Raw genomic sequence first — 23,977 nt, 5'->3', positions numbered from 1 at the left:
ACATGGCGTGCCATGTTTTCTTGTGAAAAAATGCATTTGACTTCCAATTTAAAAGCGTGCATGGTGAAGATCTTCCATGATGAGCTGTGTGCCTGTGGATGATTTCTTCATTGCTTTTATGCGACTTTCTTGGCAACCTACAACTTTGCCTTATTGTACTTGGGCCTTTCAACATGGCCGTTCATTTCTTCCATCTGATGTCATGTTTTTGGATTGGCCCTGCTCCCCCTCCCATTGGTTGGACTTGGCTTTTTAAGCCAATCAGAGCAACCGGAAGGCAGGAGCTGGCCACCACTATCTAAGGCCCACAACAAAGGCCCTGCCTGCCATCTGTCCCCCAGCAGAACGCTGCCCCCCTTCTTGCCTTCGTGATTCGTGTGTATGGCCCCCACCCTCCCTGTTGCACCACGTGATTCCTGTGTGCCCCCAACCCCCTCCTGCCCCCACCCCCCTCTTGCTCCTCGTGATTCGTGCGTGTGCCCCCACCCCCTCTTACTCCCTCTGGCCCGTGATTCGTGTGTGTGCCCCACCCCCCACTTGCTCACTTTGATTCATGTGTATGCCCCCAACCCCCCCTCTTGCCCCCTGTGATTTGCATGTCTGCCCCCCCAGGTCCCCCTTGTTGTACCTCTTCCCCGCCACCCTCTGCAGGAACTGTCTTGATACATTTTGTTTATCATCATCATCTTTTGGCCAACACAGGGATTTTGACTTTTACTCATGAATTCATGGTGCTTCAACCTTCAAGCTAGACTTCCACTGCATCTCAAACTCATGGTGGCACCTGAATCATACTGTGACCTTCCCCATCTTGAATCCTGGTTTGCATTTGATTGATCTCTTGCATCATTATATGTTATTTCTGATTCATGCAATTGTATATCACTCTCCCCTCTGATCCCCCCCCGTTCAGTCCATGTGCCCCCCCAACCCCCTTGTGCCCTGAAGTCTTTTAATGTCTGCCCACTTGAATCCCTCTTCTGTCCTCGTCTTCCCCCCCTGCCACCCTTCACTGTATCTTTAGCACTTATGCTATTCAGAAATGTCACTTGACCTGTATGATAGCTGCTTTTTTGTCTCTCCCCTCGTTTGTTTTCTCCCACTTCTCACCCTCCAGCACTATCTGAAATGTCATCAGATGTAGTACGATAGTTGCTTGTTTTGTTCTTCTCCCTTACTCCAATCCCCCTACCCCCAGCCCCTCCTCTTGTTAAATTCCGGCACTACCTCAATTGTCGTCAGGCATAGTAAGATAGACAAGCAGCTATGTCATTCCCCTGCCCACCCCTCCTCATCAATGTAAATTGCGCATATTGTATTATTAACGACTCCTGATCTGTTTGACAGCAGCCTGTTTGTCTCTCCTTTCCCACCTTATTATTTTCTCCTACCTCTCCCCCTCCAGTACTATCTGAAATGTCGTCTGTTACGCTCACCTGGTATCCAGGGGGACGCCACCCAGCCGTAGGGACTCTGGTATCCTTCTCTGCGGTTCCCAGGTGTGACCAGCGGGGAAGTTCTGCCTGGAATACAGGTGGGCAATGTTCAAGACTGGGCAATTGGGGTAAGCAACCCCCCCACCATCCCGTATGCCCGCAGCCCCTCTGGACCTCTCTTCACCTTGTTAATTCAGGTGTGCTCTCCGTCCTGCCATCTTGGCAGGGGCACGTTGTCCTTTGTGGGCGAATGCGATCTAGTTACTTCACTGATGCCGGCCCGTTTTGAGCCCTTCAGGTAGGTCTTATTGCTGTTGTATATTGTTGTTATTCTTGCATGCCTTTCTTGGTTTAAATAATGTCTTTTTCTCTTCCTTAGGTGCGCGGAAGTCCAATGTGATGTATTGGCTGAATTGGGTCTCGCTGGTAAATGATGGCGTATTAAGAGCGCCTTGATGCGGAAAGTAGGCGCTATGCGCAGCGCTATGATGCCTTGCCTTTGCTAACCTGTTGTCTTTTCTTTCCCATAGATTGCGGTGCTCACCCGGTGTATGAAATCCCGAGGCGATGCTGGTCGATGGGCGACTTGCGAGGTAAGCTTTTTCGGCACAATTCGTTATGTTGTAAAAGTGTCTAATGTCTTGTTTCTTCCTTTTTTGCAGATCCGCCGGTCCGGGAGACGTGCTTATCTTAGGATACTGTTTGCAGGAGCTGTGGGCAGCCAAGGATGAAATTACAGGCAAGCTGCTCCTGTTAACAATGTCCTTTTGTCTCTTTACAGATGCTGTTCTTCCGAGGTTCGCGGGTACAGCTGAACACGATCAGCGTCGCGTTGCAGGATTGCAAAGTAACGTGAAGCGGGTTATCCAAGTCGGGTGTGGTTTAAATAGCTTCAAGAAAGTAGTCCAGGTAAAGTAGTTCCTAGGCTACCACACCCAAAACACTATACCGCATAGCTTGGTTCCAAGGAGCCAAGCTATGTGGATGCCTCCATGTTGGCTGGAACCTTGAAATAAAGTAGTTCCCTAAACACAAGTCTTTATTAAGTATGAGCCTGGCACCAAAGGCGCCAGGACTGGCCCCAAGAGGGCCTAGGCAAAGGGTGCCTAAGTTTGTTGGAGACCCGAGCCAAGACTCCTCCTGGCCCATGGGCTTGCCATGGGGGGTTTCTGGATGTGGGTCGTGACAGTCTGGCCTAGTGCAATTGTCGCTTTTTTTGTTGATCTCCTTTACCCCAATCCCTCTATCCCACCCTCCTCTTGTTAAATTCCAGCACTACCTCAATTGTCATCAGGCATAGTAAATCATTGTCTATAGCACTTGCACCATCTGAAATGTCAACAGGCTGATTACGATCGTTAATTTTCATATTCTGACTGTATCAAGGACCTGTAAGAATTTCACTGTATTCTCCCATGTTCCCTCCCGGCCTTGAAGCGCTTTGAAACACATTGTGTATAGGCGCTATATAAATAAACAATCAATTCAAGTCAACTTCAAGTTCATATTCTAGCCTTACAGACAGACAACGACCATACGTTGGGGAAGGCTCATAACTGAAGAGATAATGATCCCCCTTGCTCTACAAGAATTCACACATAATGGAAACAGCAAACATGTTTTGCAGCTGTGTTGACAAAGAAAACATGTTAGTTTGATAGTGGATATAAAGTACACAAAACGTGTTATGAAATTAAATGTGGTTTCATTTTGTAATTTTTAAATAACTAGGTTATCTTTATAAAGGTAAGCATTTTAATTGGAAACCTGACTGGAACCATTTTTGTAATGGCTTGCGTTGGGTGCACCGTTAATAAGAATGGTTTGTCTTTATGAAAGTGAAACCATTATTTCATGTCTTGAATGCAGAAATGTTTTCTGTTTTCCTGGTGGATCCTGAAGTTATGTCTGGTTTACAGTCAATAGTTATTGATGATTTTCTAAACATTCAGATCTGCTAAGAAGTTAATCCTCTGTTCCGTGTGCCAATTAATTTTATGAACTACTGGGTGAAAGACAATCAGGCTTTAGACTAAACTGGGGCAGAGACTGTCCTGCATGAGGTCATGAAGTCACATTCAGCTAAAAGAAACCAATGAATCAGGCATCTAAATATTGCTTGATCTACCGGCCGTCTTAAATACCATGGACCAAGCTATCTTGCTTGAGAGAATGGAGTCAGTTGTAAGCTTGGATCAATACTTCAGACACTGGTTAAAGTACTTTCTTCATGATAGAGCAACTGTACTCTGACTGGCCGTTTTCAGGTCCTCCTCCTTCACACTGGATTGCAATGTTCCTCAAAAGGTCCTGTCCGACTGATTCTTTTAAGCATATGTATTAAACCATTCATGATCTATCCTCTAAGGGCAGGTTTATTCATAACTATGCAGACAACACTCAAGTGATGCTGAGACTGGCACCTGTGGCGGGTCAGTCAGAAGGACACAGTTTCTTTTTAGATGTTTCTGAATGTGTTTTATTAAAGAAAAGAGGTAAACTCCCATCTTTCCCTATTTCAATGGGGTATTTCGTACCTAACAAAACTAAGGTGCTCGTCAGTTGTCAGTAAAATGTCTTTAAACTCTCAAATATCCCAAATTAACCCTAACTAGCCCTACCACTATTTATCACAACTAAGGCCAGGAGAATGACTCCCTTCTCCAGGGTGCTTGCCGCGCGTAAGTTGTGGTCAGTGACAAATCTTCAAATAGTTACTTGTGACCTCTAATTAGTTCAAAGTTGTTAGTACTTTACTGCTATGCTTGTCCTTCTCTTCTCAGTGTCTGATCTTGGTTGATTATTTTATTCTTTGTTGCCATTTCAAATATTGCTTCTTCCCTTTTCCCAGGGTAAGGTTATCCAACCTATCTGTGGTACTTTGCCTCCAAGCTTTTGTCTTTCTTGGTTAAGCTCTCAATATCTTTACTGAGACAATTAGGAATGGTTTCATAGCGATTCACCTTTAGTTTTGTTCTCACTACTGTCTTTTCGTTAGCTTGACTCTGACAAGTAAGAGTCCTCTTATAACGATCCTTTTCTCCTCCTCTTATTCTCCTGGTTATCTTAACTTGTTTGAACCAGAACACTTATCATGATTCTTAATAAATTCTCTTACTGATGGATTTTCCTTGTATTGATTGGGCAGAGTATGAATCTTCATATACTGAGGTTGATTCACTTTTCTCCTCAATAGAAGGTTTTCATCATAGTGAGTGAGACGACTATGAATATAACAATGGTTCCTCAATCCTCTTCCTCTCACTAGAATGTTTTCATTATATTGACTGGAATGAGTAGGAGTGTCCATATAATGATTTCCCGTCTCCTCCCAGGGTGTCCTGATTTTCCCGTTACCTGCTGGTCTGGATAACATCACTAGGTCTCCGTTTCGTTCAGGCTTCTCATTCACTCGTCCATATCCCTTTTCTCTTATGTTTTCTCCTTCTTGTTCCTGTTCTTTCTTATGGGTGCTCGGTATCTCCATGCTTGGTGTGCTTTGTGTTCTTGTCCACGTAGCGGTGTTGTCGTGCATCACAGGACCTCTGGTCCACCACTGTTTTGTTGTGGGCCCGCCACCGCTTATGGCTTCACTCGCTCTCCACTTCTGAGGATGCTGTGTATACGTTTCCTCGCTCTCTCCCCACTTTTGAGGACTCGATTCCAGCTTTGCAGCCTGTTGAAAACTCAAGGGCTCTCCAGAGTTCCCAGTCTCCTCCCCTCACAGAGGTTACATCTCTAAGACTCCATTCCCCCACCCCTAAACCCACCCCCGCTCCCCCAGCTTAGCTTTTCTCTTCTTCCTGTTCTCTCGCGCGGCTTCTCTTTGTTACATGTATTAAAAAGTCTTAAAGGAATATTTACAACTTCAGTTTTACAATAACACATATTGGTTCCTTCTTTGTACGAGTCCTTGTGGGGGCATGGTTGAAGATGTGCATTTACGATAGTCCTTAAGGAGTTACAGGAATGAGTGTCCTTGTCCCCACAGGGGGGAGCCTTTCCCGGTGAGATCCCACTTGCCTCTAACCCTAGGGAAGGTATTGCGGAGCAGGATCACCTCCCTAGCCTCACAGGGGTAGCTCCCCCTTGAGGAGAAGGGACAAATTCCTGCAATTCGTCACACACCCGAGATGGCAACCTATACCGTATACCAGTCGTTTACCATAACTGAGATATGGATGCGAGAAAGGTAGCCCAGTTTAAACCAGAGCAAAATAAAAAATGCTCCTGCTCACCACTGAAGAATGGGATTTTGAAGAATGGGATGAGATCCTGTTCTGCTACAATTACCATCCAAGATCTACACTCAAGAAAATTAAATCCCTTGGTGTCGATATCTATCGAGTTAAAGACTGATTTGGACTTTTCTATCATAAATGATGGAAACAAGGAAACCATCCACAATCTCCACGTCCTGCAGAACACCACAGACAGAATCGTTATGAAGTTCCAGGACTGGCTCACATTTCCCATGTGCAGAGAAGTCTTCACTGGCCACCTGTCAAGGCTAGAAGCATGCTGAAAAGCACCAACCTTCGTTCATAAGGCACTATGTATCCAGTTCCCCAACTATCTGAAGGAGAATATTAAGTTGCATCAGCCTAACGGAACATTGTGTTTGTCTGCAGGACTCTGGGCTAGTACTTGTGCAATGTTTGTAATGTGCAAAAGGGTAGGAGCATGCAATTCAAATTTTAAAGTGCTGCTCTCTGAAAAGTCCTACCAAAAGGGTTTCATGAGAGAATGTCAAACGACTTTCAGAAAATCCCTTTTCTAAATTCTTGCTCTCTTCCAGTTTGCTGTTAGTCAGCTAGTGCTGTGATATCTTTCTGGGTCATGTATAACAATAGGAATACAACTAAATCAAATATCATCAATAATTTGCCAAAAAAGGGGGCACATCTACCTGAAACCCAAAACGAACTTTGGAACAAAATTGAAGTTTGGGGGGAAAACACATTTTGGGGGCAGGTTTAGATATAGAGGATGGGTGAAGTAAAAGACCAATGGGGTATGAGGAACCCAATCCAAGCAAACATAGTACATATAAACCTAGCAAATCTGTTTGCAAATATTCAGCCAGCATGCATTTTGCACCAAATGACAGATCCACCCATCCCAGAGCCAACTAATTCAACTTTATCTATACTCCATAATCAAGCCAATAAGGCTCCCATAAAATCTCAGGAATAACGCATAGTATTACATAATGTATCACTCAACATCCCCATAACCCCGTCACAAAAGCCTGTCTTAATTCCTGAAGAGACATCAGACACCACATATCAAATGTTGCTTGCCAAAACCACTTAATCTTGGTACAGGGGCTGGGGCGGTTTTACAAGCCTCTTAAGCTATTCTCTATCACCAAACACACAATTTCTGCTTAACCCAGCCAGCAGTCAAGTCATTTCATCTATGACAGTTATAAAGAGGATAGTTTTTAATTTGCTAGCAATCAGTGAGTCTTGGTTCACTAATAAATGTCTCATTACCCCTCAGATATCCGTTCTCCAACACATAAATAGAAGCACTGAAAAAGAGCTATTGCTTGTAATAAGGTGCAACACTTTTGAATACATTTCCCATCTTATGATCGTAGTGCTTCACCATCCTTGCAGAAATTGCATCCTTCACTTGAATCCCTTCGCAGATAAAAGACCCAAGCTCAACACCCAATTGCTTTTTCCACCAGATCTTTTTTCCATCGGTGGTTCCAAAATCATGGCTATAGAAACTATAGAACTAAGAAGTTCACAGAGGGTGTTCGGATACGGGCTGATATGGCCTCTGTAAGGGAGGCATGGTATCACAAGTAGACATACAAGACTGGCAAGTTCAAAAACCTTTATTGTAACTTGAAAAGGAGGTATGAAAAAGCTTGCCCTATACCTAAGGATGGGAGTACTCTCAAACATTAAAGTAAAAACAAAATGTAAAAAAAAAAAAAAAACAGTCCTAGTCATTTGTCAGTCAAAATAAAATGGCCTATGCTAGAAAAAACTATTGCATGCCCTTAACTCTACTACAATATACGTGTATAGGGAAAGAGGTATGTGTAAAGGAAAAAGCAGGGTTTAAAACAATATATCAAGGTAACTGAGTAAAATCCCCTTCCCCACGTCTTTAGCACTGGGTAAGGTGGCACACTCGGGTCTTAGAACACACTCTGGCTTTAAACACAAGGATGCAGTTCAGGTTACGGACCAGGGCCTTCCATAAAAAAAGTCTTGTTTGCGCAATGTTTCTTCTTCTTCGCAGGATGGCTTGGGTTCATTTCAACAAACAAAAAAGTTCCTTTCCTCCAGGATTGATACTTCAAACTTCAGGCTTTATAGTTCACATAGGTCTCCCTCTGTCGGGCTCGGACCTTCCGATCACACTTTCTCACAGTTCATTACAGGTCTCCCCCTGTCGGGCTCAAACCTTCCAAATCACAATTGCTCACAGTACGCTACAGGTCTCCCTCGGTCGGGCTCGGACCTTCCAAATCACGATTGCTTGCAGTTCCCTTCAGGTCTCATCGAAGACTTTCAAATGTGCTAGGGGTTTCACAAATACCGCAGCCAGACCACTTTGATTACAGTTCTTTTTGTATTCATTTTCCCACTGATGTCAGATACATTTGTCATTCCTGGGTTTCTTAGCTTTTCATGTTTCCGCTCGCACCACTATGTACATTTAAACAGAGACATTTGATTGGGCACTTTTGCTATGCCGGCCCACTCTGATCTCATATCATGTCTCACTTGTTCGTTTCACAGTTCAACAATACTTTGGCGACAATCACATTTCACTTTCACTCGTGTCTTCAGTATATGTGCAACTTTAATTCTCGTGATACACTGTTGCCGCTTGTAAATTTTATCTTCAACAAAGACTTTCACAGCTTTCTTTAACTCCCCGGCTGTGCTGGTTTCTGTGCTAGCATCTTTGATCTAGGAGCCAAGGTTGATACGACAGCTGCTGCTTTACCTCCCCAACTCGGTCGTTCACCCGGGAGGGCTGCTGGTATCATTTGGACAATGCCAGATTCACGGTTCTCTTTCGTCAGGGTCACTTGGGCAGCCTGCAAGATTCTTTGGAGGTAAGGATCGTTCGCTGTGATGCCCATGGTCTCTCCAATCCTCGATTCTGCTTCTGGGCCTGTCGTCCTGCTCCACCTGCTTCACTGCTGCCACGGAAGAACTGCTCCTTCTTGTGCCTTGCCTTGCTCAGAGTGTGACCGAGTGCTCCACCTTTTATCCAGGTGGGGAAAGTCAATAGGTATCAGGTGTATGCAATTGTGGTCATTTGCCTGACCGTACTAACAGGACATGTCCAGTGTAATGTTTGAGTGTTAGAGTGTTAGTCTTTCTTCGTTCAGAACACCACTTGCTCGGCTCAGTGTTTGAGCAGGAAAAGTGGTGGGGGAGTTGGAAAATAGGAATATCCTCAAAAATAGGATGGGGTAAAGGTGTTGAAAAGAGAGGGATACTGCGTCTCACAATTGGGCATCTCACGCCCACTTCCTGAGGACCCCTAACTCGGGTGATCCTGGCACACTGGCCCATCCCCATGGCCACCTGAGCAAGAGATCCCCGGGGACTAGATGGAGAGACCCTCTGGTTTCTCACACCTCCCACAGCTACTTAGCCAACCAATGCCCAATACCAGAATGTCTTCATTTGTTCTTTGCCTCCAATATAAAGATTATTTTATCCAGCTTTGTTCTATCCATCAGACCATTCCTTGACATTTTCCAGGTAACCAAATGATTCCTGCCATACCTCCAAGTCGAATAAATCAACCTGCCCCCTCCAGAGACTTTTTACAACAGAGGATCTCAGCCAAAAGTTGCTTCTTTATATACCCCTTGACAGGTCTCTGGTTGAAATCCTCAAAGTCCTTTAAAATGGTGTGGCCCAGCACTAAACCGTGGACCCCTCCAAATACTTTACGTTGCACAGTAAAGTCCTTGAATGGAGACAACTAGGGGTGCGGGCAAGAGGACAGCTTGATTATGGAGCTCCTTGCAAACCCAAGATAACCTTTCCTGGGGAATGAATCCACTAATTTGCTGAAAAACCAATGTAGTGTGCGTTTGGCTCCCTCCACTCTGGCTGAGCATTAACTTCCATAAGTGGAACGGAGTGGGGTATCACTGGAGATGTAGAAGGCCTACAAATGAAGCAGCGTAAAGCAGAAGACCAACACGTAACCTGCAGAACTGCCAAAGCAACAGAGATGCAAGGGGGAGAAATGCCTACTCGCGTCGGAAGAGGAGCACACATGGTGACAGACACTCAGCCTGTAAAGCATTGAAGGGAACTGGCTAAATTGTGCATGCACTCCAGACTGGGAGCAGGGTACCACCAGTGTAGAAAGTCAGAAGGAAGAGCGCGAAGCGGAGGAGATGGAAAGGCAAATAAGGCCATCAGAACCGGCAGAAAAGCATAGTGACGCCAGCCTCCAGTGAGGCTCTCCATTACAAGGCAAAGTAAAGTTTCAAGGTGAGACGCAGGTCAAGGGGCCACAGGTGTGAGGAATGGGGGGATGGATGCAGGCGGTGGTTTCAGCTCTGGACAGGCAAAGGGTACTCAATGAGACTTCAATCCAACCCTTCCCTCGATTGTTTGTCTATGCTGGAGAGTCTCACAGGCTTGCATGGATAGCAGCTCTGTCTAGTAAGAGGAGAATTATCGTAGTGCCCACTAACACCTGAAAGAAAGGTGTGGAGTGGGGAATCAGTAGAGGTGTGGCAAGGATGCAAACACATGGAATGGCTGGAAGCTGCTGTCTCCAGAATCCAGCCTCCGACTGGAGGCATACAGACTCAAGAGGAACTCTGAGCCTTGAATAATAATTCTGATCCAGTGCATTTACTGCAGAGTCCAGCACAAAGGAGGACTAGACGACAGTCAGCGCCTCTTCGAGAAACCAAGGTCTTGCATAGTGAAGGTGGAAGTGGGTGGGCAGAAGTAGTTGAGAAAAGGCATGGCAGCTGAATAATAGGGACGGTGCAGTAGATAAACTCGAAATACTTTGAAGGACCACAAACAGCGATGATATCTGCCAAGTGCTGTCTCCCTGGGCCATTCAGTATTTGCAGCACTTCAAGAGAAAAATGCAAACAGAGGTAATGCATGCGCCGGATGTGAGAACTAAAACAAAGCAGACATTATATCAGAAATAAAAGCTCTGCAATCAGGACATACAAGCCTCAATAACCAAACTGACACCGGGTGGAGAAAACAGAAGGCAGAATTGAAGCACTGAAGAACAATAAGCTCTTCAGTGACCTAATGAGAATAAGATATGAAATGAGACTAGTGAATTTAAAAAGGAGAGACAACTATCTCGTTTCAAGGCTCAATGATATGTAAAATAAGGAAAGTCGACGCGACGCGATTCACATATACCTGAGGTGCTCAGAATGGAGTATAGAAACACCCTAGAATTCTGAACAGACAGTAAAGGGAATCATTAATTCTGATCCTTCGAGTATGGAAAACTAGGAAGAAGCCTACAGTTGAAGTTTGGTTAGTTGATTTGCGCACCTTATCGAATTTTGAAAAGTTCTCATTTAGAGTGAAAGACAAGGAGGAGGTGTACAATCTGTTTTGGGGTCCATTCAATGCCTTGTATGATTGACTATATAGGATGCGGATTACTATGAGGAGTGGGTAGAAATGGTGTAGTGGGAAAAGGAAGAGGAAAGGAAAAGAGATGGGGAAGAAGAAAAGAGAAGAGAAAGATCATTTTTTTTCCCACTATTATACTTTTTGGGGGATTTGGTTTGGTGTCTGTGTGTTGTTGGTGTTTGTGTGTATGCTCTATGTTACATGTTTTTATTGACTGTTGTATTTTGCTCTTTTATTGTTTACAAAAATTAATATTGTCTTAGTATGTCGGAGGGATCATTTGATTATGCTGTTTGTTTATTGATATGTTCTTTAATTGAATAATTGATTTTCTGATTTGTGTTCTCTGGTTCACTATTCCTCTCTGTATTTGATTCTTCTGTGATTTAATTTAATGACATACTAATAAAGAGATTAAAAAAAAAAAAAAGAAGAGGGATGTGTTGTGGAAATGAGACAGCACACAACTTCAAAACAATCCCAACACTTAACCGTTATCAGTAACTTCAGTACATTGGCTTCAATAGGAGTGAAAGTTTCTATAACCTCAGCAACAAAGATTTAACTCGAGGCCTAGTCTGCCAAGGTCATTCCCCAGTCTTGTAGTGATAACCATAAAAATTGAACACCCTTACTACGATAAAGGCTCCCACTTCCTCCTCCTCTTTATTTAATGCTGATTCTGCTTGTATTACACAAGGATACTCTGGGCAGTGCAAACAAGGTTATGACTAATTGTTCTAAGCCATCAAAATGCAAGCAAGTGAGTAAATACTGCATTTGTGTGCCAAGTTGCTATTCTTCATCCCAACAGCAAGCGTGCCATTCAAAATGGTGTTCTCTCTAATCCACTCTAGGCCTAGTGCTGAATATAAAGGCCTAGTCCTAACTGACTAAGTACGCTCGTCTCATGTTCATCTAGGTTCTCTTACAGTTATATTTCCCAACACTTCATGAGATTGCACAGAGGTATGGCGGAGAAGGACCACATTTCGTTCAGGATGAATGGCGTAGATTTACCATTCTATGATGGACAACAAACTACACGGGCATGTTGTCCTTTTTCGCTTTCAGCCATCACATCCTCGATGGGAAGCTCACGTCAATGTAAGGAAGAGGAAGACCTCTTCTGGCGTTTCGCATTTTCCTGGGTAAGTTGCATTGGTAAATTCCATGCATCGTTCACTTCAGTCTTCCACCAGACTCTACAGTAGGTCCACTAGCTTTGCTGCTCCGCCCCTATCCATGCATTCAAACTGTCTCTCTCCCTCTCTCTCTCTCTATCCATGCTTCTGCGATTTCTGTTGCATCCAGGCCATATATCTCCTGCTTCCAGCTTCCACGCGGCACCACGCTGCTGCTATCCTTACTTATCTGGTCTTCTTGGGATTCCTCCACAATGATTTTTTTTACAGCAAACCTGAATCATTCAGAATCTTGCCTCTTGACCTCACTGTTGAGCAAGTCAGCATTCAGAGGTTTTTCCACTTGTGGGTTTCTTCTTATCCACGACTCCCTTCGCCTAGCCACAGTTGAAAGGCAAATTGACTATGGTAAGAGACAGACCATAACCAACATGTCTATTCCCCACCATTTCTAGCAACCTCCAGGGGTTGTAGGTCATTATAGTAATTGATTTGTTTAACAAGCTGGCCCCTGTTTCAGCCCAAAAATAACATTGGCCAGTGTGACGACCAAAGCCTTTTTCACTGACATCTTTAGATTGCCTGGTATCCCTTCTCTGATCATACCAAATAGGAGGTCCTAACACAAGTAAGCCTTCTAGACAACTGTGTAAATTGTTGGGCATAAAGCCAGCCCTTCATTCTGGATATCACCCCCCAACCAACATGCAGATGAAGGGTTAGAACCAGCCCCTTGAGCAATACCTGCTTTCCAAGATAAGTGGGTCGATATTCTTCCTGCTGCTGAACTCCTACAACTCTTCATAAATCTATGGGTTACAGACCACATTTTGCCCATACGAGTACCATCGTACAGCCTTTCCAGCCGCCACTTCTTTGGCTACCAGATTGCCCTAATCTTTGGGAAGCTCAGACACACTACAAGGCAATAACTGACCCTCAGCAGAGGGACGTCCTCGACTTTCATATTTATAAAAGGGTTCGGCTTTCAAGTAAATCCCTATACAGATGTCTGTTAACTTCCAAACTTCCTTTTCAATTCTTTCTTTCAACATTATCTCCAGGATCAATCATTTGGCCTTTGGCCTTCATCTATCCAAACAGTAGAATAGTATTCAGCCGATTTTTCATGTGTCACTACTAAAGCCATACACACCACACCAGCAGCTAGCACGCCACAGAAAGATGGAATTCCAGAATGCAAACTCACTGATATTCGCTGGCTGCATCGCGGTATACTGAAATTTCTGGTGGCTTGGAAAGGGTATGCCCCTTGCAATGCTGCAAATGGACACAGTTTCATTGGGCATGTTGTCCTTGTTTGGTTCTCAATGTCTGTGGCGGGTAGCACGCTTCAGAAAAAGAAAGGAATCTCTGCAAGTGCGTTGCATCTTCCTTGGTCAGTTGCAGGAGCATGCCGTGTACCATTCATGTCAGTTTTCCTCCAGGCTACCCCGCTGTAATGCTCTGCCGATCTGATCCCCCTGCCTTCCAACTCTCCCTTGCTGCTTCCGAGCAGGACGCCTCCTGATCCTCGCCATTTCCAGCTTCCCCCTGGCATTATACTGCTGCCTTTATACAGGATCCTCACCTGGTCTTCTTAGGCTTCCCCCATAACGATCTTCACGGCAAGCCTGAGCTGTTCCGAATACTACCTCTTGATCTCAAAAACAGGCCAGCCTGCAGAGGTTTTATTTCCCCCTTACGGTTTCCTCTTAAACCTGCCCTGCCCCCTGCCCCTTTGCCTGGCTATAGAACATGGTTGGTGGGCAAGGTGGCCAAGGAAAGAGACAAACTAGATCTCCCGAAACTCGAAGATCAAAGAGTTAAGGGCAGTCACTAAGAACCTGACTGGATAGGGGGGCACAGCAAAAGGCATTTGCTCATAATAGACAAGTGTCATTATCAAGACAAGAAGGAAGCAATTTTTTTGAAAGACAGTAAACCCAAAAAGGAAACAAGACGCAACAGAGTGGTGTACAAGATATTTCTAGTGAACAGAGGTTGGTGGAAAGGGGTGAGGGGTTACAGGTTATAATAAATTGGATATCCCATATTACATGGGTAGTATACACATGTGAGTTACAGGTTCCAAGTGACCCTCCAGTATTCCCTGAAGAGCAGAGTCTTCAGTTAATTTGTCTCAGACATTGATTGGGAACATGGTAGGTCCAACACACTAGTAATATTGAAAGAACTTTGATTGTAGCCGGCATTCTAAATATCTGATCTAATGTATAAGTACGTAACCATATCAACTGGTCGGGTCCTGGTCAGTCATTTGATAGAGTCTGACACGTTCTCTTTGATGTAACTTTTTATATCTAAAGAACCACCATGTTCAACTTGACTCCACACTTTTAACAGGCAGATTTAAAATTCACAGCACGATCATTGGAGCTGGCTGCAACTGGAGAGAGAGTATTGTCTGGCAGACCTCCAACACACACTTTGAAAAAATACAACAAGATGGGGAAAAACACCCAGCACACCTTTTGCAAGGAGAACAAGGTTGATTCGCACACAAAGAGTACATGCCAGCAAAGAACTCTGCTAACACAGAGTCAACTGAGTAATTCATAGCAGATAGAGTTTTGAAGGTACATGTCGTCACAGATGACGTGCATCACAAAGGTTACATTTTGCAGTAGCTGATTGGTGCGACCCTTTACATATATTCCCTGCTCCTTAACGGATGTCAGGCCATTGGTCCCAGCTTCTCCTGTTCACCTTCCACACGGGTTTCTTCTCCATACGTCATCAGTCGCAAAGCTCCTAATAGGCAATTACCAGCACAAATCACCACATCCCCTATACTTGGCCTAATGTACACCTGGTACTGCAGGCATGGGTGCAGAAGCTACTTTGGAGGTCACGCTAACTCTCCAAAACTATGCAAACCCTTGCTTGATCCCAGAGGCGTTGGTGCCTTTCCAACTCTTCCCACATATAGTTTATATTTTGTTACTTTCCCCCCAGGACTTTGCAGCACAAATCACAAAAACCGCAGGTGGAGTGAACTTTCCTCACTGCTGTGATCTTCCTGATAAATTAGTACACTAACAATTTTATGGTCGGTGGTCTGGGGCTGAATGGTACACTGGAATGCTGGGGTCTCAGGGCGGGGGTATCAGGCCACTATAATTTAGGATTGGGACTGGTCAAGGTCAAATGCCCTGGCCCTCCTTCTCATTGGATAACTGTTCACAGAGCGCTCTCTGCCCCCTCATGACCTTGCAGGGCACATTCCTTCTGGGATACATGTACTAACGGTGTGACTAGAGTATGCATAGCCCATAGTCCCCTTTCCTCCATCCTTGTGGGCGTCCCCCAAAATGGGGACGGTACCAGAACCTCTGGCAGTGCAAAATTGAGCTTCCCCTTCAAATTTAATATAGCGTGAGGGGGCACAGCATCAGGATGTAAGAACGCACCGCCAAGGTCTTGCCCTCTGGCACCTCACCTCAGTCCCCTTTGAACACATCGGACGCATAGATACCCGGCTACACTTATACATATTAGCCCTTGGCATACTAGTGGGGGACGGTGGGCATACTAGTGGGTGGAGGAAAGGGGACTATGAGTACTATAGTCACTACAGAGAGTAACTGTAATTACTCATACGTACAGTCCCCTTTCCACCATCCTTGTGGGTGATTCCACCAAATAAGAAGCATATGGTCGAGATTTGATAACCTGCCTCATATCTATGACAAAGCAAAAAGGTTGTTCAGAACTGTCTGACCAAACTCAGCATCGCGCCTGGAGCTGGTGGCTAGAAAGTAGTGCTTACAGAGCGCCAGAGTGGCCCAAGTAGCTGCCTTACTGATGACATCCAAAGAAGCATATCTCTGAAACACGACGGCTGTGGCCTTGGCTTGGACTGTATGAGCATGAATCCCCTCAAGAACAGGTTTGCCCATGGCCGTATACGCCTCCGAAATTGTCGACGGGCGATGGAAGCCTTGGAAGCTGGGGGAGGGGCCCCCAAAAGTCAAACAAAGCCTCGGACTGCCTGAAAGATTTCGTCTGAGATAGATAAAACTTGGGGACGAAAGAATGCAGGTTCCCCTCTGCATCCGACTGCCGGTTCGGGAAGAACATCAGCAGGAAGATCTCTTGATTCAAATGAAATGAAATGGAAAGACCACCTTGGGCAAGAAATTTGAGTGAGTGCACAAAATGACCTTGTCAGTGTGAAACGTGGTAAAAGGCTTGCACGAGGACAACGCCTGCAGCTCACTAACCCTGCACGCAGAGGTGAGGGCCACCAATAAAACCGTCTTTAGCATCACCAAGCAGTTGTTCACAGAAAAGCTTGCATTGCAAAGCCGCCAGAACCACATCAAGGTCCCAGACCGGATGAGCTTTATACACTGGAGGAAAAATCCTAGACTGCTCCTTAAGGTGGGCTTTAACCAGAGGGTTGGCTGCCGAAAACAGATTCTCAAGGGAATGTTTGGAAGCCCTGATGTCCACCAAATACATGCAGAAGGTATCCACCTGGACTCAAGAATGAGCAAGATGCGCAGAAAAAGCCAATATGTATACAGAGGACAGGAGACAGGGTCCAGCCCCTTGTCGCGTGCCCAATGGAAGAACATAGTCCATTTGCTTTTATACTGGGACCGAGTCGAGGGCCTCCTGACCTGCTGAATGATGTCCCAGTCGTCATCTGAAAATTGAGCGTGCTGAAGTCTCAGCTGATCAGGCGCCAGGGCTAGTTTGGCCAGGTCTGGAAGCTCCACTGCCCGCCCTGCTGCATCAGGAAGACCCTGCTGGGTATTAGAAGATGGATGGGAGCACAACTGCAGCAGATCCGAAACCCAGGGTCTCGAAGGTAAGTGGGGAGCAACAAGATGAGGCTGCAACCCACTGAGTCCCGGAGAGTCTGTTGGAGCAGAGGGGTGGGCGGGAATGCATAACACCTGCCGTCGTGTCAACAGAACTGGAAGGCGTCTCCCAGCGACCCCTGACCTGCCCATGAAGCAAACTGGGAGCACTTGGCATTCCGAGGGGATGCAAACAAATCCAGGTCCGCAAACACCCAATGCTGAAACAGGGGAAACAAGTAGTTGTGCAACTGCCAATGCAGAGGTGGTCGAGTTGGACAGAAAGTGTACCACTGCCATGGGGAGGGACATAAGCCTCTCAGGCGTGGGGAACACGCAGTGAACGCTAGTGTTCCAACGCACCCCTAGGAAGACCAGTTCCTTAGACGGTCATAACTGATTTCCTCTGGTTGAGGGAAAACCCAACCAGATGAAGGGTATCCGCCAATCTCTGGCAGGAGTACACCACCCCTTTGTGTGACCTCACTAGTCAGTCATCCAAATAAGGGTATAGATGCTGGCCCTCCAAGTGGAGGAGGCCCACCACCGCGTTCATCAAATTTGTGAAGACGCGAGGGGCAAAGTTCAAGCCAAAGGGCAGCACCTTGTACTGAAAGTGGTACGGCAAACGTAAACCGCAGAAACGTCTGATGTGGTTGATAGATGGGCACATACAGGTATGCATCCTTGAGGTCCAGGGAACACATCCAGTCCCCTGCACACAGAGACTCGATTATGTGCACAGGAGTAATCATCTTGAAGCGTTCCAGTGGTAAAGACAGATTTAGAAATGACAGGTCCAGGACCACCATCAGGCCAGCCTGGGTGTTCTTGGGTACTTCAAAAATCCTGGAATAGTAACCAAAGCCCCTCCCTGCAAGAGGAACCGGTTCCATCGCCTGCATCTCCAAGAGAGAAAGGACTTCCCATAACAGAGCCAGAGTCCCGAGCTGACAAAGAGGCGGAGAGGATGGTAGAGGCAAAGGAAGACTGAAGCCCGTGGAGACTACGGATAGGATCTGCTGGTTGCTGAAAAGATGCTTCCAGGTGTCCGGGCAAAGAGCCAAACGGCCCCACACAGTCGTGCTGTGTTCCCAAACCTTGACGTCACTGCTTCTTGAATGAGGGAAGGATTTCTGACATGGTTTTGTCAGGATGGCCAAGGACGGTTTGAGTGGAAGTTTTCTTCTTTGTCAATTTGTCATCGGTAGTCGAATGAAAAAGTGCCACGTCCTCAAAGGGCAGATCCTGGATATGCTCCTGCACATCAGATGAAAACTTTGTGGCGTGTATCCACGCCATGCTTCTCTTCTCAGCCCCAAGGCACAGCCCGCTGCTGAGTGTGCCAGTGTGGGAGACGAAAGACTTCATGGCGGTCCTACGCGATGGCCCGGACATCCGCCAGACAGGCCTTGAAGGAGGCTTGCTTGTCCAAAGTGAGGTTGGGAATAAATTCCCGAGCTCCCGCCACAACTTCTGGTTAGCTGCAACCAAGATGGGCTTCTGCGTTGGCTTGCCGCAGATGCAGTCATGAAATGGAATAACAGCGCTTTCCCAAAGACTCCAGGACTTTGCCCTCCTTGAAGGGGCAACTGGAGGTGGCTCCCGTGGAGGAAGTTGATGAAAACGATGGTTTGGAATACAAGGAGGCTGTGGCCAACACAGAGGAAAGGGGCTGCGGGTGGAAGGAAAGGAGGATTGGCTCCCGGTCCGTCAGCCTAAACATGCTGTCCAACATCTTGATCATCTGGGCTTTGGCCCTGGGCTTCTCCCAGACCCTCTCCGCCACCTGATGGACATCCTTCTGGAGGGGGATGCCAGACTGGATTGTGGTGCGTTTCCCCCTTCCTCAGGCGGGACAGCAAGAACTCTCCCAGAGCCCTGAGACCCTCAAGAAAGGCCTTGACGGATGCCAAGGGCTCAGCGTCCTGGGCCTCATCATCCACGTCATCATTGTGCCCCCGTCTCCCTTTTACACAGGCCGAGAGGAAACCAGGCCTTGGGACACAGGTGCGGGAGGGTCCCCGCAGGTCCGGAGCCACAGACAGATTCAACGGCTGTTGGTGATACAGGAGGAGCTGGAGGGGTCAGTACGACTGGTAGGGCCTAAACCGGTGAAGGGACCAGCACCGGGAGCGCAGAAGGAACAGGAGGAGTACCCAGAGGAGGAGGCTGGGGCGGCGCCACCTGGGGATGACCTTCACATTGTCCTTAAGGCACCCCTTCATCTGAGGTGAATGCATGAGGTGGAGGAAGCGCTCAAGGAAGCGGCCCTCACCAGCCACCAGGTCCCTAGAGGCACTGCCCTCCGCTCCTGGTCAAAGCGATAAGGTGCCTGGTGCGTATAGAGGGTACCAAAACTCTGCACCATAGGATCCGCTGCCACTTCCAGAGAGAAGGGAACTGGAATCATCCTGCAAAGCCCACACGATGGGCGAAAACACTGACAGACCCTGATTCACAATGCGGGGGGGGGGGGGGGGGGGGACATCCCCAAATGTGGAGTTACATTTTATCACAGTGGAAAAAGACCATCAAAAATGTAATTGGTGCACTAAAACATATCATAGCTATGATCCTATCTCGGCATGCTTAGCACAGAAACATGCAGAAGCCTTGAGCAGACCAATACACAGTTTTGTTAATGTATCGCTAGATCAGTGATGTGTGCCACGGGATTTAAAAAAGTCATACTTTACGCCGTTATTAAAAAAGCCTAGTTTGGATCCCCATGTATTGGCTAATTACCGCCCGATTGCTGGGCTGGTGGGGCCAACTAAAATCCTTGAAAAGGTTGTGACCCTGCAACTACAAATACATCTGCATTCTTGATACATTCCAGTCTGGCTTTAGGCCGGGACATGGAACAGAGACGGCACTGAAAGATTGTGGCAATGTTAGCATGCTCATTAGGTTACACCGGTCAGCAGCATTCGACCTGAAAATTTTGAGTGATAGACTGAGTGAAGTGGCACATGTCTCCAAAGAGGCACGGAGATGGTTTGACTTTTTTCTTAGCGACCACACATAGCAGGTTTAGATGGGTTCTCTTCTATCAGAAATGCAGACTATTGTCTGTGTAGTTCCTCAGGGTTACTCTCTATCGTCGGTTCTCTTTAATCTCTATATTTGCTCCCTCCTAATAATTCTGGCACAATTTAATCTACAGTATCACTCCTATGCGGATGATATGCAGATTTATGTGAGTCTAAGAGGCAGTAGATCGTATTTTGAAATGAGCAGAGGCAGTTCGAGGATGGATGATAGACAATAAGCTCCAGCTGAATCCTAATAAGACCTAGATAATTATTTTTGGATCCAAGAAGAATCTTGGAACCACTTTTCAGATGGTCCCCCTGCCCGCCAATATTTTGTAACACCATGAAGTACACAGACTCTTAAGAATCCGCAGTGGATTTGGCAGTCAGACATGGGATACAATCAGCAAGTGAACCAAATGGTTTAATTAAAGCCTTCTCTTCTTTTTCCGGATTCCTGCACTTTCTTTTGACTGTTTGTCTTGTCTATGTTTTGTGTGCGCCTTGAGGCCTGCGGGCTATTAGGCGCGTTAACAAGAATTAAAAAACATAAATAAATAAAAATCAGTATATTTTCAGTTGAAAATACTGAAACCACTCCCTCCCCATCATTTCAGAAGGTGATTGATCAAAGGTGGTGGGCTCACTTGTTAATGCCAGGCTGGACTATTGAAATGGCCTCCTGGCAGGATCAGCTGCAACGACTTGCAGTAGCACAGAATGCTGTAGTACGTGTAGTATTTTCACTACCTTGGAAAAAAGCAGTTTCAGAATTTAGGAAGAAACTACAATGGCTTCCGGCTCATTGATGGATCCAGTTTAAGTTACGGTGTCTGGTTTTTAGGTGCATACACAACCTCGCACCTTCCCATCGACCGGCCAAGATTCAAACTCACACCCCCTATAGATCCTTGCAATCTATGGTCTTAAATCAATTGGTAGTTCCTATATCTAGATTTGTCAGTTGGGGGGAACAGAAGGTTTCAGTGGCCGGCGCTCGTGCATGGAATGGCCTACTGCATTATTTAAGGAAGATATACAGTTGACAGTTTTCAGGAAACAACTAAAACATATTTGTCTGAATAACTGAGTGGTGACGGGTGCCTCATTCTACTGTATATAAGATCTGCGCCTAGATGTGGCTTGTCACTTGGTTCCCCCAGGGGATGTGCGCTATATACATTTTAAATCAAAGCAAGCCGTGCTGGATCTAGCCGAGGACAGACTCTTGCAGGTGTCACTCGAAAATTCCTTACCCCCCCTTGGGAGCCGGTTGCCTTAGAGGCCTCGAGCCTGCCAGAACATGAATTCGAGGAACCCTGATCAATGGGAACCTAGGGAAGGAGTCCCCACGCTGTGGCTGTGCAGAACTGAGGGCCAACCTTATCTTGCCGAGAGCTCCTGAAGACGAAGTCTTTCAGGTGGGGCGGAGGAGGTGTGGAAGATCTCCCTCCACCATGACAAATCATCCTTCAATGCGCTGTGACCGAGAGCACTACACGCTGAAGATGAGCCCCATTGGTGGTCAGGTCCCAAACACTGTAAACAGAGTGCATAGGGGTCCGATGCCGGGAACAAGCGGTAGCAAGAGGCACATCTCGTTTATCATTCTGCGGCCAAAATGCCCCGGGAGAGACGAGGCACCGAAAGGAAGTGAAATAAGAATTGAAAAAACGGGGAGCAAGTGGTCTGGCTGCCAGGTCTGACACCATCCTTGCAGAAAATGGGACTGAGGTGAGGCACCAGAGAGCAGGAACTCAGCGGGGTGTACCCACACCCGAGGCTGCGCCCCGCACGCTATACTAAATTTAAAGGGAGAAGCTCAGTTTTTTCGCTGCCAAATGTTCCAGTACTGTCCCCATGTTGGGGGAGGCCCACAAGGATAGAGGAAAGGGGACGGGATGTAGGAGTATGGGAGGTTGATGAATCTCCAGGGATTTGGCTTTCTATACTGAGGCCTACGCTGCTAGCCGAACCCGCACGCACACACTTGTTTCTATTTATTGGGCATGGGCCCAATACCCTTGCTGCAGCGCGGCGCTAGGCCTCTAGTTCAAAATGGCTGCTGATTTCTAAAATGGTGTTTCACTACTAGCGCGATCTATGGCCAACCATAGACTGGCCTCCAGCCAATCCAGCTTCCATTGGCGACCCCCTCACCTCCTACAGCCTTCCCAGGCGCCTACAATGCACCCTCATGTCTGTCTCATCCAGAACATCTTGGGGGCCTGCGACAACCGTCCCCACACCCGAACAGTATATTCAACTGGTAAACTGGGTGGCCAGGCTAGAATCTTTAAAAACACATGAGGATGCAGCCATGAATTTAGGTGTCAAGGACTCTGTAATTTGGGTTCTACCCCCATATTAAGCTGAAGCACATTCCAGTCACCTACAATTTCAAAGATAATGTCTTCAGATTGTTATCAAATTCCTCATTTGGTCACATACAAAAAAGGTATTCCATGCAGATTGGGATTGGGGGGGCAATGATTGTGTGTGGTTCACATGTCATGCATTCCTTTGCCTTAGAACTTTATTCTTAAAAAAGGACCATGGTGAGGTCTCTAAAAAGTTAGATCGGCAATCACTCAATCAATATCGCTGGAAAACAACTGATCTTCAGTCAAATGATCTATTGAGTGCTTCTTGCTTCCTTGGCTTAAGCAATGTATTTCAAAACATCTTGAAATTTGACCCATAATGATTGATCTGACTAAAGAGGCTGTGTGACTAACGGCCCTGTAGCTAGTACACCTGATCCTGGGGAGTATGTCACTGCTAAGGAAGGCTATTTTCTTTGCTCTTTAATCTACTTTTATTCCATTTTTAAAAGAATAAAAAATTCTGATTTTGCTCTGATGTTGAACCAGTAACTTGCGGCTAGTGAGCCTCTCCCACCCACTCAACCTCAGGTCTATTTACACTAACATTTCCTGGCAGCCATTGTTTTATCACTATCACAGTAAAGAACCCCATTCATTAGAGTGGCATCATGTGATATCTTTGGAAGGTATTTGTAGAGGTAATTTCTCCGATTTACCACTAATATCTTTTTGCTGTTGAGTCCATCTTGGTAGGTTTTGTGGGAATTGCCTTGACTGAACTACTTTTAAATTGTAAACGAAGAGAGCTTGCACCCCTTCCTTCTGTATCATACACTTAGCGCAGGATCTCTTTCACCTGCTCACAACACCAAAGTTGGGTAAACTGCCCGGCCCTGTGTTTCCTGAAGACGACCAACTCATCCATCTATCCCACCGCAATGTCTCACTACTCTAGTATTTTGATGCCTTAGTGTCTGGTCTGATCTGCAGTGACCAACCATTGCAATTAATTCAACAGCCATCCGTTACAAGCCCTCGACTGAAGCTACACATATATCCACTCAACTGCAGCAGGAGTACACATCAGTTTACATGGTGGCAAGGAGGCAGTGTGGAGATAGGTAGCTCCTTGCAACGATGCAAACCTCACTATCAGTACACTCAATACCAGCATAAGCGATGTTCACCTTCCTTTCTTTCCCATGATGCCATAGCAATTGGCATTATTTAAATAGGGAAGTTGGGACAGCCTGAGTGAAGGTTTTCCAAAAGGGGGAAAAAAAAAAAAATCTATTCACAGAAAAATAAGGACCTTCACGGGGTAAAAACAGCAAAATGAGGCCGACTTAAAGTCTCTGGTGTTCTTGGATCCTCAGAGTATGAGCCATTAATAAAACGGAGAGGTAGAGCTTGTTGAAGTGCATTATGTGGGATGGAAAAGAGCCTTAAAAAGGTGATGCCCCTATTGTCCTACATTAACTGCCCTGGCCATTTTGCAAAGAAAAGATAAGCAACCCGTTTATTTTTTTGTTTACTTTCTGTCAAAGAAAGTACACGTTTAGAAAGTAGGGCA

At 46.1% G+C, this 23,977-nt stretch overlaps 1 protein-coding gene across 2 annotated transcripts in view; it reads right to left on the bottom strand.

Annotated features, from left to right (window-relative positions):
- MYH10 (myosin heavy chain 10) overlaps positions 1-23,977 on the bottom strand; it is a 1,173,511-nt gene that overhangs the window by 843,433 nt on the left and 306,101 nt on the right. The window lies entirely within an intron of this gene.

Source organism: Ambystoma mexicanum, chromosome 3q (genome assembly GCF_040938575.1).
Source record: "Ambystoma mexicanum isolate Mex_15411 chromosome 3q, UKY_AmexF1_1, whole genome shotgun sequence".
In the NCBI taxonomy this organism is placed as follows: domain Eukaryota; kingdom Metazoa; phylum Chordata; class Amphibia; order Caudata; family Ambystomatidae; genus Ambystoma; species Ambystoma mexicanum.
This window is presented reverse-complemented; position numbering and strand designations above follow the sequence as displayed.